Raw genomic sequence first — 17,793 nt, forward strand, 5'->3', positions numbered from 1 at the left:
TTAATTGAATTTGGCTCTAAAATCTTTCCTTTCATAAGTGTTTTAGATATACAGACTGTTTGAGGGCTTTTTGTTGGTGGTGGTTTTTTTGTTTGTTTGTTTGTTTTGTTTTGTTTTGTTTTTCTGCTCTCTTGTGTTAGAGTCTAGTTTCAGGAAAGGTGGCATGCTTCCACACATATATATGCAGTTCTAACAACAAATGTGCATTGAGCTTGTACTGAAAACACTCAAGATCATAAAAAAGTAGCACCACCTGGCTCTCTGTAGTTGTCTCAGGACTATAAAAGTCAGAGCTAGCTAAGTACATAAGGAAAAGATGAACTGAAAGCACATTGAGGAATGCATTTCTGTACAGTTAGAGCAAACTGAATGTAATGGTTTTCCACTGTTTTCTTCCACTGCAACGATGATGACCTCGATTATGATGTTCCCTTGAGAGTAAGATCTCTTGGAGATGTTTCTAGTACTCTTGAGCTTGGCCAGAAACCAAACTCCTCTACAGCAAAGCAGTGAGAAGTTTCCAGCTGCAAGCGTTCACACCAGCCTGGCAGTCCAGGACAGGACCATCACTTTTTCCCATCTCTTACCAACAAATACATGTCCTTCTCATTTACCATACCTCTTCCTTAGGTCAAAAGTCAAGGTATGGAGGGAAAAGCACCTATAGACTCAAATGGGAATCATAGAATATCCCTAGTCAGAAGGGACCCACAAGGATCATCAAGTTCAACTCCTGGTTCCCCAAAGGACCACCCAAAAAAAAAAAACAAAAAAAAAAAAAAAAAAAAAAAAAAAAAAAAAACAAACAAACAAAAAAAAAAAACAAAAAACAGACCACGTGTCTGAGACCATTATCCAAATGTGTCACCTATTAGAAGTTTGAGCAGCACTGCCCTAGAGAAAATGCTTCCCTCTGGTTTGCTCTGCTGTGTCCCATTCAGGCCATGCCCCCAGCACTCTGCATTAAGGTATTACGGAAAAATCTCTGTGGCTGCTGGCAAGGCTTGGATAGTGACTAAGAGCACTGTATCATCAATAATTAAAGCCCACTTGTCTCTTCACAGTGAAGCACTGAGATTGTTTTATTGAGTCATCGTTCATATCAGGCATGAGCAAACAAATAAGTTTAAAGTAAGGACTAGTGCAAAACTGGAATGAAACTTGAATCAAGCTGGGAAAAAAAAATAGTGGCAAGGTCTCATTTTTTAGTCATCTACTCGGAACGTCTGTGGGTTCAAAGAGGACAAAGCTGCAACATATTTCAATAGCGTTATATGACTTCTGATTTGTTAGCATGGCTGTGAGTAATTCTGAAACCCTCACCCCTGAAGTGAAGCCAAATTGCAACAAGTGAATCACCCAGAAGACTGAGACCCTTTTCAGCTGGCAAAATATGCTGTGAACACACTGCAAAATTGCATGTGTTTCTTTGCTTATTCAGCATCTTGGTGCAAGTGGCTTTTGTCTTGTCAGTATTGCTTACTGATTCGTACTGATTCAGTTCATAAATGACTGGATGTGAGATATCCTTTTTTTTTTTTCTTTTTCTTTTTTTTTTTTTTCTTTTTTTCTTTACTGAGAAACCTAATAACACAAGTTTTCTGAAACACAATGCTTACTTAAACTTCCACACAATTAATTTTTCCATCCTTCAGTCTTTGAACTCTGGACTTCATCTTTAAATGTTTAGCTTGAATCAGGATGTAAAAGAGAAATCACTCATGCACAATGCCTTGCTCATTACATCCGTCTTCACAAGGGAACGTCTCTTTGATTTCCTGTGTCAGAAGAACATGAAAATGGCTGTATTGGCTCAAATCCACTAAACCCAGGATATTCTCTTGAACTGTGGCCAAAAATATGGGGAAGAGCATAAGAATAAGAAAAGCACACAGGGATATTTCCCCGTGGAAGAGCACAGGGTGCTCTCACAGCTTCTGGTACTTTGATGTTCAGGGATTTTATGAAATAGGTCATTTGAAGAATGATCGGTATCCTTCAGCAAATCCCTCATCCATGAACTTGCTCACACCACACACACACACACACACACACTTAAATTCACAAAAACTTATCACATTCACAAAACTGTGCATCAAGGAACCCTGCAGGGGAACCATGAGTCTGGAGAGGAAACCACTCCTCTTTTCTGGTCTGAACCATCAGTTGAAGTCAGCATCATCTGATACTCTCTAATTTTTATGGCAGGAGAGGCCATGTACGACAAACAGAACTGGCATATGCAGTCACTCCTACAGAAACCATTCCACATCCTTCATCCTCCCTGAACCTTCTCCAGTTCTGTTTTACCCCTTCTGAGATGGGGAAGACCAAAACCTTACCCAGCATCCAAGATGTAGGAGCATGGAGAATTTATGGTGCAGTGTCATGATATTATTTTTTTCCTTTCCTGAAGATTTCCTAAGCTTTGTTGGCTTTTCTGATTCTACTGGTATTTTCACTGAACAATCTATAAAAGCACTGGGATCTCATTCTGGAATGCCAATAATCTGCTAGACCCTATCATCTCATATGCGGCATTCAGGTTATTTTTCCTGTGTGCATCACTTTACACCTCTTTATTGGATCTACAGTCCTTCACTCTTGTTCTACAGCATTGATACGCAAAATAGAGCATAAGCAGCAAAATTATTCTCTTCCAGGTTGCTAATGACTGTGTTGAAAAGCCTGAATCCTAATAACGAGTGATTTCTGTGTTGCAGCTTGTGTTGGTGTTTCCAGTGCTCTCACTATGCCCCTGGGAGAAGGGTCTGGCCCCAGTATCTCCTAGACATCTTTGAGCCAGGGACATGTCCTTGTCCAAACCTTTTTTATGAACATTTCTAAGAATTATTCAACTGCAATGGCAGTTGGAAACTTCTACCTGTTAGTTCATGCTGAGTTTGGACACTTCATGCTTCCTGGATTAAGGAGACCATGTGTTTGGTCTCCATTCCTCAGGTGGTGATAAACTTGTTAGAACTAAACTGAGGCAATATCAGCCCAGGGAGATTAGACCAGCATTTTATAGCTAGCATGCTGAAACATATATATCCTCATATCCAATATTGGGCAGTGAGACATTTATTGTAGAGTATATGGGGTTAACCTCTCTATTACTGTGCTTTTCACAGAATCACAGAATCATCTAGGTTGGAAGAAACCTCCAAGATCACCTAGTCCAACCTCTGACCTCACACTAACAAGTTCTTCACTAAATCATATCACTAAGCTCAACATCTAAATGTCTTTTAAAGACCTCCAGGGATGGTGACTCAATCACTTCCCTGGGCAGCCCATTCCAATGCCTAACAACCCTTATGGTAAAGTTTTTCCTAATATCCAACCTAAACCTCCCCTGACACAACTTTATCCCATTCCCCCTTGTCCTGTCACCAGGCACGTGGGAGAATAGACCAATCCCCACCTCGCTACAGCCTCCCTTGAGGTACCTGTAGAGAGCGATAAGGTCACCCCTGAGCCTCCTTTTCTCCAGGCTGAATAATCCCAGCTCGCTCAGCCACTCCTCATAAGAGTTGTTCTCCAGACCCCTCACCAGCTTCATTGCCCTTCTATGGATTCTCTCGAGCACCTCCATGTCCTTCTTGTAGTGAGGGGCTAAAAACTGAACACAGTACTCGAGGTGCGGCCTTACCAGAGCCAAGTACAGGGGGACAATCACTTCCCTGGACCTGCTGGCCACACTGTTTCTTATACAAGCCAGGATGCTGTTGGCCTTCTTGGCCACCTGAGCACGCTGCTGGCTCATATTCAGCCAACTATCAACCACTACTCCCAGGTCCTTCTCTGCCAGGCAGCTTTCCAACCCCTCATCTCCCAGCCTGTATCACTGCTTGGGGTTATTGTGCCCCAGGTGCAGGACCCAGCACTTGGCCTCGTTGAACTTCATACAGTTGGCCTCAGCCCATCTGTCCAGCCTATCCAGATCTTCCTGCAGAGCCTTCCTACCATGGAGCAGATCAACACATGCACCTAACTTGGTGTCATCTGCAAACTTACTGAGGGTGCACTCGATCCCCTCATCCAGATCATCAATAAAGATAATAAAGAGAACTGGCCCCAGTACAGAGCCCTGGGGGATGCCACTAGTGACCAGCCTCCAATTGGATTTGACTCCATTCACCACAACTCTTTGGGCCTGGCTATCCAGCCAGTTTTTAAACCAACGAAGCGTATGCCAGTCCAAGCCATGAGCAGCCAGTTCCTTGAGGAGAATGTTGTGGGAAATGGTGTCAAAAGTCTTACTGAAATCAAGGTAGACCATGTCCACAGCCTTTCCCTCATCCACTAAGCGTGCCACTTTGTCATAGAAGGAGATCAGGTTTGTCAAGCAGGACCTGCCCTTCGTAAACCCATGCTGACTGGGCCTGATCGCCTGCTTGCCCTGCAAGTGCCACGTGATGACACTCAAGATAATCTGCTCCATGAGCTTCCCTGGCACTGAGGTCAAACTAACAGGCTTATAGTTCTCCAGGTCTACCCTCCAGCCCTTCTTGTAAATGGGTGTCATGTTTGCTAGCCACCAGTCGACTGGGACCTCCCCTGATAGCCAGGACTGCAGATAAATGATGGAAAGCGGCTTGGCCAGCTCCTCCACCAGTTCTCTCAGTACTCTCAGGTAGACCCCATCCGCCCCGATCGACTTGTGTACATCCAAATGCTGTAGCAGGTCACCAACCATTTCCTCGTGGATTGTGAGGGCCACATTCTGCTTCCCATCCCCTTCCACCAGCTCAGGGTACTGGGTATCCAGAGAACAACTGGTTTTGCTGTTAAAGACTGAGGCAAAGAAGGCATTAAGCACCTCAGCCTTTTCCTCATCTCTTGTAACTAAGTTTCCGCCCGCATCCAGTAAAGGATGGAGATTCTCCTTAGTCCTCCTCTTTGTGTTGATGTATTTATAAAAACATTTTTGTTATCTTTAACGGCAGTAGCCAGATTGAGCTCCAGATGAACTTTGGCCTTTCTAATTTTGTCCCTGCACAGCCTCGCAACATCCTTATAATCTTCCTGAGTGGCCCACCCTCTTTTCCAAAGATAATAACCCTCTTTTTTCTCCTAAGCACAAGCAACAACTCTCCGTTCAGCCAGGCCGGTCTTTGGGCACCTTCCATGCCGGCTCGTCTTTGGGCACCTGGGGACACACCGCTCCTGAGCCATTAAGATTTCCTTCTTGAAGAGTGCCCCGCCTTCCTGGACTCCTCTGCCTTGGGAACCACCTCCTGAGGGACTCTGCCAACCAGTGTCCTAAAAGCTCAAAGTCAGCCCTCCGGAAGTCCAAAACAGCGTTTTTGTGCTTCCAGGATATGTCTGGGAAGTTGAAGTCCACCATGAGAACAAGTGCTGATGATTTTGCAACTTTTGCCAGCTGCCTGTAGAATTCCTCATCTGTCTCCTCATTCTGGTTTGGTGGTCTATAACAGACCCCCACCAGGATGCTTGCCTTGTTAAAGGAAACATGGCTGAGAATATGCTGAAGTTCAGCAAATGGAAACTGAAATCCTAGTACTTTATTTATTAGCCACTGCTTCATATTTACAGAAGACATTTTAGAAAAGAGCCTTGTGAAATCCCAAGAAAAAGCAAATGTAACACAAGAAAACCTGTCCATCTTCAGCCCTACTCAACACTTTTTGCTCCCAGGACTTCCTGAGATCTCCAGCAGTTTCAGCACAGATTCACCTGCCTCCTCTGGCAGGATGGCTGCCAGCCATGTGTGCCAGCCCAGCAAATGCTGTTCCCTTTGCTGGGGCTCCCATCCATTTTGTGACATCCTCTTTCCCCAGCCTCCAGTCCCACCCATTCTGCTATGGGCTCTTCTACAGCTGGAGGGAAGGAAGGATTCAGCCTGACTGTGTACACTTCAAAGAGCTGTTAAAGGGATTTCTTGATTAACCTTACACTTAAAAAACATAAAACAACATGGAAGTGCCAAGGCTGTTCCCCATTGAGGTTCATCTGTTTGCATAAGATAGTGTTTGTTTTTTGTGAGTTGTGGTCAACACTTCAATGTCCAGGTGGAGACCAGTGGCAAGTGATGTTCCTCAGGGGCCAGTATTGGGACTGGCACTGTTTAATGTATTTTTCTGTGACATGGCCAGCGAGATCAAGTGCACTCAGCAAGTTTGCTGATGGCAGCAAGCTGTGAGGTGCAGTCGACATGCTGGAGGGAAGGGAAGGGAAACGGAAGGGAAGGGAAGGGAAGGCAAGGCAAGGCAAGTGATGCCATCCAGAGGGACTTAGGAAGGCTTAAGAAGTGGGCCCTTTTGAACTTCATGAGGTTCAACAAGGCCAAGCGCAAGGTTCTGCACCTGAGTTGGAGCAATCCCAAGCTCAAATCCAGGCTGGGCGGAGAGTGGATCAAGAGCAGCTCTGAGGAGAAGGACCTTGGGGTGTTGGTGGATGAGAAGCTCAACAAGAGCCAGCAATGTGCGCTTGCCGCCCAGAAAGCCAACCGTACCCTGGGCTGCACCAACAGCAGTGTGGGCAGCAGGGCGAGGGAGGGGATTGTCCCCCTCTACTCTGCTCATGTGAGACCCCACCTGGAGCCCTGTGTTCTGCTCTTGACCCCCAGAACAAGGACATGGAAGAGTTAGAGTGAGTCCAGAGGAGGCCACGAGGATGATCAAGGGGCATGAGCACCTCTCCTGTGAAGACAGGCTGAGGGAGCTGGTGTTGTTCAGCCTGGAGAGGAGAAGGCTCCAGGGGGACCTGGTGGCAGCTCCCAGTGCCTAAAGGGGGGTGCAGGAAAGCTGAGAAAGGACTCTATTTTGGGGAGTGTAGTAACTTTAAACTAAGGGTTACTTTAAACATGGGGTAATGGCTTTAAACTAAGAGCTTTAGGTGAGACATCAGGAAGAAATTCTTCCCTCTGAGGGTGGTGAGGCCCGGTCCCAGGCTGCCCAGAGGAGCTGTGGCTGCCCCATCCTTGGCAGTGCCCAAGGCCAGGCTGGATGGGGCTGGGGGTAGCCTGGGTGGGTGGGAGGAGTCCCTGTCCATGGCAAGCAGGGTGAAATTGGATGATCTTTATGGTCCCTTCCAATCCAAACCGTTCTGTGATTCTATGAAGGTATGGACAACATCAGCTAACGACAAGAAGCTACTAAATATTTCCTTCTGTTGCCTCCTTTCGCTGGTGTCAACATTGAGGATTGTTTCTGTGAGTCTGGTGGCTTGGATGGAGACAAGATACAGGTTTAATAAAGTAATTCAGACACCTCAGGCCTGCTGGTGTGCTTCATGGACATGAATCCTGAACTCTCCTGCAGCAATGGAAGAATCCGCCCCAAAGCTGCTGGCTTCCCTGGGCATTTAGCCATGGGGATGCTTTGGGAGGCTGACTCCAGGAGGGAAGGAGGCATCGGGAAAGAGGGCTGAAAAGGAACTGATTATTCTGCAAACACTGGACCTCCTCCTCAGGACACTTCAATTAGTATTATTTTTTCCAAATAATATTATTTATTACAATGCTTATGTTGTTTATAACTGACTTTTAATTCAATGATAAGCGCAGATTCCTACAGTGGTCACCACTCTATAGAACGGTTTAGAGAGGAGAAAGTGTTTTAAAATGTTTTCCTAAATAAATATATCATTACATACTAAAAATAAAAAATAAAATGTTAAAGATGTTTTTTGTTGTTGTTTGCTTGTTTGTTTGTTTGTTTGTTTTGTTTTTCTGTCCAGGAATTCTGATCTTGCTGTAGATGTGGAATGAGTTGTGAGATGGGAATTTAATATTGTGCATGCTTTCTTACTAGGTCTTCAGTGTAAAATGCACAATACCGTGTCCATCCTGCTCATCTTCTGTGTTGCATATCAGCACAATTCAAGCATGACCATACCCCAACTCAAGGTACAAAGCTTCATACATGGGCTAGGTAAAATAAATTTAGAAAATAAATACAGAATATGTTTCCTAATTTTAAAATGTAATTAAACTCACATTTAAAAATAATAATAATAATAATAGTGTTTTATTCTATTTGCCACTGGACTTCTGAGGCTCTAAGGGGTTTGACCTGACCCAAAGCTTTTGCAGCAAATGGAAAGAGATATTCTCTAAGCTGAATCAAAAGGGCAAGATCCAATGCTGTGACCTTATCAACCAATAAAGCGTATGGTTTGTAAATCGCAGTTTAAAAGGAAAATATTTCCAAGATGTCTGAAGGTGGGAAGAATCACTAGGAATGTGTTGTTCTTATATCTTCACTACTTGTTAATTATATTGTTTTCTGCTCTTTTCAGTAGTTTTGTTTGTTTGTTTGTTTTTGTTTTTGTTTTAATAAAGAAAGAGAAAAAGAACACAAAACTTTCCATATCACTGTGATCCACTACCCCAGCTGGTCCCCTGCCATTGTCTTTAAGCACTACATTACTGCATGCCCTAGGTGTATGGTTGGATGGGTGGATGCTCCCACCCACCTGAAAACGTGGGTGCTGACCCCTAGTGCAGTTCACCTTGCCTGCCTACCTGAAAAACAAAAACAAAACAAAATAAAACAAAACAAACAAACAAAAAACAACAAACATTGCTGTGCCTGGCAAGCACCAGTACAATTTACTAGAAAGGGGAGAACAACAACCTGGGGCTGGAAAACCTTTCATCAAATGCTTACCCCAGTGCAGGAGCAACCCTGTCCTATGCCATTTTCCTCTTGGGCTAGACTATGAGTTTCCACCCAGGTTCCCATGGATAGAAGCTGCAGCCAAAGTCCTGACTGCAATATTCCTTCTGTTAGCAGCTAAATGTTGGTGTGCAGCACACAAAGTTGGTTTGTGCACTTTCTTATGGAAAATTTGTAGAAGAATTGCAAAGGAATGTAAATAAAGTAGAGAAATGTGCAGAATAATAACTAGTCTTATTCTCCAGCCTGCTCACTGAAATATTTTGTAGGGAATACAAACATGAGAGGTGAATTTAATTGCTAAAAAGGAGAAAGATTGCTGAAGAACAAACAGACAGGAGGAAAAGAAGGATCTAAATTGATACTCACTTACCTAAGACTAAACAGAAAGTCTTGGGTCAGTAATGCATCTTCCAAAGTTTCTATAGAATACATATAGGAAAATAAATAAATAAATAGATAGATAGATAGATAGATAAATAAATAAATATGAACATATTAAGTCAGTAATAAATATTTCTGTGTTAATCGATACCTAGGAAGATTATGATTATGCATTTTAAATTTCCTCCCCATCTTCACGTCTCATAGGAATGGATGCATTCATATCTGCATGATGTTTTCACACAAACAATACAGGTTTTGAAGGAATTCACAGAGAAATTGTGGTTGAGCCATTGGAGTAGTGGTCAGCAGCACAAAGCCCAGTAGGAAGCCAGTAATGAGTGGTATATCCTCAGGGTCAATAATACTGGGTCCACTCTTGTTCATCACCTTCATTAATGAGCTGGATGATGGGGCAGTGCACCCTCAACAAGTCTGCAGAAGGTAAAATTTGGGGGAGTGGTTGACTCACCAGAGGGACATGCTGCCATCCAGAGGGACCTGGACAGGCTTGAGAAATGGGTCAATAAGAACCTGATGGAGTTCAACAAGGAGAAGCGCAAAAGGCACCTGGGGAGGAACAACACCAGCACCAGGACATGCTGGTGTTCACCTAGCTGGAAGACAGCTCTGCAGAAAAGGACCTAGGAGTCCTGGTGGACACCAAATTGAAGACAATGCCAGCAATGTGCCTGTGCTGCTAAGAAGGCTGATGGTATTCTTGGCTGCATCAACCAGCAGGTTGAGTGAAGTGATCATTCCTTACTACTCAGTGCTGTGAGGTCACACTTGGAGTGCTGGGTCCAGGTCTGGGCTTCCAAGTACAGAAGAGACCTGGACATACTGGATAGAGTCCAATGATGGGCCTCCAAGGTGCTGGAGGAGCACCTCCACTATGAGGAGAGGCTGAGAGAACTGGGACTGTTCAGCCTGGAAAAGAGGAGGTGGATCTCATCACTGTCTATAAACACCTGAAAGGATGGCACAAAGAGGACAGAGTCAGGGTCTTTTCAGTGGTGCCCAGTGACAGGACAAGAAGAAGCACAAGAGGTCTCTTCTAAGCATCAGGAAGCACTTCTTTAATGTACAGGTTGCCCAGAGATGCTGTGGAAATCAACAAAAGTTGGAAATCTTAAAAAGTGTTCTGGAAGTGGTCTTGGGCAAGCTGCTCTGGGTGGCCTTGCTTGAGCAAGGGTTGGGCCAGATGACCTCCAGAAGTCCCTTCCGACTTCAGATATTCTGTGGTTCTGTCATTCATCCAGGAAATTTCTCACTATGTTGCTTTATGTCAAGTGAACTTTAATGGGAACAGCAGGATTTGAGAACCTGTAAGAAATTGATTTCTACAGGATTTTCCTGAGAACAAGTGGGCTCCACCACAATTTTAAGACATGGTTTAGTGGGTGACTTTTGTAGTAGGGTGATGGTTCAACCAGATGACCTTGAGGGTCTCTTCCAACCTTAATGATTCTATGATTCTATGACTATCCCTCAGACCCAGAGTTATCCTTTGACAGGAATCAGTGAATCACATGACATCTATCATTCTCACAAGAGCGAGATGAAGAAGACTGTGAGCATTGACCAGTTGCCCAAAACTCCTCATTCTTGGATAGACCAGCTGCTCACCAGTCATCAGGGTAAGGACACAGCAAAATCCAGTATCCAAGATAGTTACAGCCTGTTGTCTTCCTCTTCAGACCCCTCCAAGCCTGCAGGCAAGTGAAATGGGACCATGAACATACAGCTGGTCAAGAGCCAGTGACTCTGGTGAGCATATCTGGTGCAGCACTGTCACTGTGAAAAGCAGACAAGAGATCTTTGACAGACAGCCATAGAGCCAGACAAAGCGGGGAGGAAGGGTCAGAGATTTTGCTTCCTTCTGTGGCATTACAGGAGATGTCAATTGTACATGGGCTGTCCTGAAAGTCCATTGAAGAAAGGAGGATTTTTTCTGCCCTTTATTCAAACAGACATGGAAGATGCTCCTTTTGCAGTAAGCAGATATCCACATCTCCTTGGGAAGTCCTACATACTACATCCATGAAAACTGGCAATGGTGGGCAAAATCCTCTCTACCAAAGTTAGGCAACAAAAACAGGTGAAAAACCATGAAGGCAATAAAACACTTCCCTCTGAATATTTGGTGGCCCCACCAAGGAGCCTCATCAACTGCAGGAGCAGAGAGAGGAGAAGGTGATTGTCTTACTCCAACTCACTGGTGCAAACTGTGAGAGAAGTGCAGTGATAATCCTGGAGGAGGGTGGTAGAGTTTTCTCCATCATAACCCAAGCTCTCACACAGCAATCCTGTCCCAACAGCTGCAGATGGTGCCACCTCCCTAGACTTTGCCTCAGGCTTGCCTCAGGACAAGACAGGCAGGCAGCAGAGAGGAGTTCTTTGCACTAAAAAACAGCCTGTGGTGAGGCTCCACAATAGATCTTGCAGATACTGGTTTAAAGAACCCTTCAAAGACATATGCAGCAAGTGAAGCTTTGAGATGATCTTGAGATGCCCCTGGGCACGGGGCATCTCTTTGGCAAGACTTCCCATTTAAGTGGGACAGACAAGCTTTTGTGATTACAAAACCTGAAAAACATTTGAATCTTTATGATTTTTAGTGGGGCCTTTACTGCATAACAAACTATAACAGGGCATAATACTTCACTAAGGCAAGAAAATGTAGAAAAGTTTCTGCTGCAGTTGTTCAGCTGCTGTATGTTGACATCAAACTATTGGTGCTCACTGAGCAGTGCAGATTTACAAAGAGCAGTGCTTGTACATGCCTCCTACAATCAGCTGTTTGGTTTTCATACTTTCAACAAAGTTATTAGCACAAAATAAAAACAGAATTGGACCCACAACATTTGAATATCAGTGTTAGGAGTTCAGACACTACCTCCACTACCTCCATGCAAATACACATCCTTTAATGCTTAACTTCAAGAATCCCCCTGGCAGGTAGATGTTCCTTCCACTGCAACTCAAAGAAAGTCACCCATGTAGAAATGAATATTTTTGCTTCTATCGTGATTATTCCACCATTACATTCTTGCATTACATTGTCTGAGGGATCTGCATCATACCTCAGATTGCCTGCAGTGCTTTGCACATAGTGGTTTGTTTGGTTCCTGCACTAACAGGGCTGAAAAGAGCAGAACTTTCCCTGTAACTGCCTGTTTCTCTCTGTGAAAAGACTTTTTTTTAGCCAAACTGACTATCAAAATTGAGGTCATGACGTAGGTATGTTTGAGAACTATTTCGTATCATTGGGTGGGGATAAGAAAAAGCAGGGCTTGCTAGATCAGCAAGTTATGACCTTGCTTCCAAGGTCAGCAGGTCACTGAAAGAAGTTCTGTCACACAACTTTGAACAGCAGACTGCTCCATTTAGGCAAGAAAAATTACTATGTAGAACTAAAACAATGAGTAATGGAAACTAACCTTAAGCTTGTTGTATGTGTTCCCACATTTCATACAATACATATGCAGGGTAACAATTTGCAAGAATGAAGGAGTGCTTTCCATCACCTGCTATGTATTACAGAGGATTTGCAATACCAACTATTGACACACATCTTAAAGTCAGCAGTTGCCTGCAGAGACTGTCTGAAGCCTGTAGCCCCACTCCCTCTCAGCCACCTCTTGATACTTAAGGATCAGCCCAAGGATGACCTGCAGCACGGCAGGAGCAGAGCTGGGGGACTCACACTGCCCAGACCACTCTGCTTTTCATGTTCTGCCAAATCTGGTGCCCTTTTTCAGCCTGACATCATCAGTGATGAGGGTTTCCTATTATTTCACTAAGTAACACAGATCTTGCATATACGGCCTCTCAAAAGTTTGCTCGTCAGTCTGTACATGAGATGTCTCTGTACCCATTTTCTTCCCCTGAGTTTTCTTCAGCTGAAGCACAACAGGGCTCTGGCTCATTAAAACATGAATTCCTTTGGCTTATGGCCAAGTAGGCTTCCTGACAGGTGTCTTTGCCTTTTCTATATTCTCTTTAGATGTAGTGTCTATGATCTGAGACAGGCAAGAGATCAGGAAGAGCACTAGTGTATTGGTGGTTACAGTGCCCACATTTCACTTCCATAAGACTATTTTTAACGGGGAAAAAAATACTTTTGGATGCTTCCAGAGTGTAAACCAGAACTATCTCTACTGAAAACAGAATAATTTTCAATATTTCACCAGCCTAGATAAACAATGTGAAAAAATATTCAAGATATCCTAAAATTAAACATTGAAATGGACAAATGGACCACTTTAACAATGAAGAGGACAGGATGGTCTTGTCTCCGTAGACAAAACTAGGCCATCCACCTGTCCACCAGGCAGCCAAAGAAACACAGCATGGGTAAAACATACAGCAGCAATATATCTCTCTATTGGTGTGTATGGTATGAAAAGGGCAAAAGTATCATGTAAGACTGTTCGTGGTTCTTGCTGACTGAACAATTTGCCTTGCTCTGCAATGACAGAGTAGTACAAAACAGCAAAATAACATTTTCCTGCAATTTCTAATGCAGGTGAAACATGAGATGGAATATATGGAACCTTGACATGTGGCCATATGCCTGATGTAGTGAGTTTCACTCCAGACAGCAGAGCAGATGCTGATGTTGACAACACATTCCCAGCTGTTGGTCTGTTTTCATTCTTCTATCAAACCATCACTTTTAATAAAAATCTAAGTCTTTTTTCTCTCTTATAGAATCTGTGAATACCTCATATGGTCGAGAAATTGAGGTTCTTCATAATCATAAACACTACATAAAATTTTTGTTCACTGTAACTCTGTCCAGATGCTGGTACTCTGTTTGCCCATGGAAATTAGGCACTCTTGTCTTTCCAGCCTTTTCTGGAACCTCAGCACTCTGACTCACAATATTTAAAAATAAATAAATAAATAAATTGAAAGAATGTATTAAGCTCATAGTATTTTATATTCTGGATCTAGTGAAAGGGAAGCAGAGCTTTGATACTGAAAACAATAGAGGTCTAACAATGATGCTAAAGTGTTTTGTTTTTTTTTCTTGAGCAACATTGAGATTTTTCTGCTCTTCCTTCTCTGCACAAGCAGTAGTCTCTGCTTTTGGTCCAAGCAACAGTTTGTCTTGTGTGGTAGAAAGTGAAACAAGTGAAGGTAGAAATAAAGGTCAAAGATAAATGTTTCTTTGGAAACAAGAGAAGTCTTTCTCCATATTTCAGATCTCAAATTTCTGCAAAAGCTAAAAGTTCACAAGAAATAGTTGCTTTCAGCAAATGGGGTGTCCACAAATAATCCACATACATTTCTGAAAGTTTATATTCCCACCTACACCTTTCCATTGTTGTATTGGAGCAATAAGTCTATCCTGCACAAAAAAAAAAAAAAAAAAAAAAAAAAAAAAAAAAAAATTTTAGTTACCAAACAACTTGTGTTCTCTCAGAAAAACTCTGGCATCCAGCCGTCTCCAGCAAGTGAGAGCTAACTGCAAAACTGACATCACAGCTACATTGGAGAAGAGCTCCAGATACAACCTCTCATTCCTAGGGTTGCATATATGGCTGAACTCCAAAGGGATTGCCAGATTTATTGTGGTCACCCAACCTGTGATGAATATCCATCCTGATGATGGACAGAAGAGTCTGTCTGGTTTTTCCTTGAGTTCAGGGATGGTTGATCATGGCTATATGGAAACCAGATTACAGCCATGATATGAAAAAACTTCAGAAAGGTAGGAAGATCCAGTCAAACACACAAGGAGAGGAGTGCTCATCCAGTGCTCATAATGGAATTGACAATTGTTCTCTCAGCCCAGAGTACTTATTGTCAGGATCCCACCTGTGTTCACTTTGACTCAGGCCCACTTCCAATCCTTTCTCCTGTACCTCAGCATCGCTTATCCAAAAATTTGGAGACATTAATGTAAAGGCCTCAGGAACATGAAAGCACACAGAAGTGGCCCACAGACACCCAGATGCTTTGGGCATGTGCTGAAAAGTGAAAAAGCAAGTTGTAATGGCAGGCCTCAAACCCACAGTCTGTTCCTCTCTTGAGTATTGTCTCAGGCTCTTATACAAAGTAAAGTCACCAGGAAACTCTCTGGGATTAAATCTGTAATCAAATGAACGGCACTAGCCTGCCTGAACTGATGACACAACATGCCTTACTTCCACAGAAATAGATGTCAGTGACCACTTAGCTGAAGCACATGCCAGCAGATTCTCTGTTCTTTAGAAGTGAGGGGCAGGGAATTCGGATGTCAAAACTGAGATATCAAAACTGAGATGTCAATGTAAGCTGCAAACCACACACTGGGCATGGCATACTGAGGAATCACACATCCCTCCTGTAAGAATGCCAAATTAGAGACATCCTAAGGCCTCCTCCACCAAAGTTGCAGCAATGCTATGAGGAAGACAGCTGACTGGGATGTCACCAAGCTCCCTCTGAATCATGCCTGAAGCAGTAGTGATTTGTATCTGCATTTGACACAGCAGCAGCAAGCCCTGAGAAGCATCACTAGAAGATGAAGAGCAGGTGAGAGGAGGAACTAGTTGCCTTTCTGGTGGACAGAACAAGTTAACAACATCACCAACTGGTTATTTTCACCAGTGTCCATAAAGCACCCAGATGATAGTGGCAAAGTCAACTGTCCCATTTTCCCCAATGTCATTGCAATGACATAACATGAACAATCAGCTTTTCTGCTGGGAGTGAATTCATCAGTTTTCCTTCTGAATGAAGTTGACTGTCTCTCAGTGGAGATTTTCCACTAGGAGGAGAAGAGAAGAATTTATTTAATTCTGCTATGAAAAGTATTAGCAGAAGGTGCAACATGATTCAGATTTCCAAACACCTTTGCCTCTAACATTACGGACCTGAACTGAATGCCACTTGCATGAACCTTGCTGCATGCACTGACAAGCTTAGTTAAACTGAATTTTGAATTTATTTTACAGCACAATGCTTTGAAACCAAGCAGGAGACAAGCCCTTAGAAACACTTGGAAATCTTTTCTGAACTTTTCTCAACAGCAGAGTTTTCCCAGAATCAGTTTATCTGTAGTTTCTATGGTCTTTTATATCCACATCATTCATATCCAGAATTTTCCCCATTTTTCTCAAGTTTTCCATATGTTCATTATCAAATGTGCTTACAATGAGAAACCTGACTTTAAAAGTGAACTTGAAGACTCCCACCTGTGCACACTCCCTGGCTGGATATTCAGTATGTACTACAAAAGAGCTTCCTCTCTAGGTTCTGTGTAAGCAGAAGGACTGTGTACACTGTTGTGCTAAGGGACCAACATGAGCCTTAGCATAAGTACATCCATTTTGTCTCTTGACATAATGGTACCTAGACTGACTACCTTCTTTCCAGCTACTCAAAAATTACAAGCACAGGTATTCAGAAGACCTGCTCACGCAAAACTTGTCATGATTTACAAACACTATATTCTTCAACTTGTGGTGTCCCTTCGCTTCATGCAAAAGTTATGGTGGGCTGTAAGTCACTTGGAAAGTGGACTTATGATGGGCTGTAACCAGAAAAGTGGGCACCATGTTGGGAAGCTGGAAGAAATTCACCATCAAAATCTGCAGCTCTTATGATCCTCCCCAACAGATGAGTGTGTTTTTCCACTACTAGTACTGCCTGAATTCAAGGCAAAGGTGTGTTTTGCATCATTATAAAGAGTGACCTCCTTGGGAGCAAACAGATGTTTTGTAGTCTTTATTCCAGACACCCCAAACCATGAGCTGCAGATCCATCATTACAGATGTAACTTATATTGGCAAAAATCCCTGATGCAGGTATGCCACCATACCAGAAAAAAATCCCAAGCATCAACACTTTGCTGTTTGCTGATAGGAATTTTTGGAACAGAGTTAATACTAGAAACTAAATAAAGGTTGAGAAAATCTCTATGTGAATACAGTTGAAGCTAGTGCACAAAAGAAATTTGACCATGCCACTATCTACTGAACTCTTTGCATATGGATTCATTTGTTAAGCTATGGTTGCTAATGGAAGCATGTGGCTCCAGACCTTACTTTCAGACACTAAACTTCCAAATATTAGATAACACAGATAACACAGATATTTCTATAAAGGCAGTATTTACGTTTTTTGTTTGGTTTGGTTTGGTTTTTGTTTGTTTGTTTGTTTTCCTCCTGTTCATTTTACTTTACTTTTCTTCTTTATTTTTTTAATCTTTTTTAACAAGAATTCACTAAACATACAAGCTGAGTTTACCTCTGAGAGCCACAACCCACCCACTACTAAATAAATAAATAAATAAGGGATTGATAGGCAGGAAAGCAAGCAGTGCTGTTTCTCTGTGATTTCCATCCGAGACCTACAGACAGACCGACAGACCTCCCCCTGCTCTTTGGTCCTTTTGGTCCTCTCACCTCTGATCACAAGATCAGCTTGGACAGTCAGTGTCCATGTCTCCAGAGGAAATTCATGTATTCATGCAGCTGAAAGATCTGCACAGCAAGATTACAATAACAGAGACTTTGCAGTAAATTCAACATGAATTTCTCTTGCTGATTTTAGTCAATTTGGGATTTCTCCCAGACACTATTCTCTTAGCATGCTAGCTTAAGGGGCATTGGTGGCAAGCCTCATGCTCAGGATAGGAATAGAGCAGAGCAGAGCAGAGCAGAGCAGAGCAGAGCAGGAAAGGAAAGGAAAGGAAAGGAAAGGAAAGGAAAGGAAAGGAAAGGAAAGGAAAGGAAAGGAAAGGAAAGGAAAGGAAAGGAAAGGA

The 17,793-nt window shown here is 43.0% G+C and overlaps 1 long non-coding RNA gene across 1 annotated transcript in view; it reads right to left on the reverse strand.

The window, feature by feature from the left end:
* Window positions 1-1,057: 1,057 nt before the first annotated feature.
* Window positions 1,058-17,793, reverse strand: part of LOC118169438 — a 21,839-nt gene continuing 5,103 nt past the window's right edge. The window contains exon 2 of the long non-coding RNA XR_004752097.1: window positions 1,058-1,778. This is a non-coding gene — a long non-coding RNA (uncharacterized LOC118169438). The remainder of the gene's footprint in view (window positions 1,779-17,793) is intronic.

Source organism: Oxyura jamaicensis, chromosome 6 (genome assembly GCF_011077185.1).
Source record: "Oxyura jamaicensis isolate SHBP4307 breed ruddy duck chromosome 6, BPBGC_Ojam_1.0, whole genome shotgun sequence".
Taxonomy (NCBI): Eukaryota; Metazoa; Chordata; class Aves; order Anseriformes; family Anatidae; genus Oxyura; species Oxyura jamaicensis.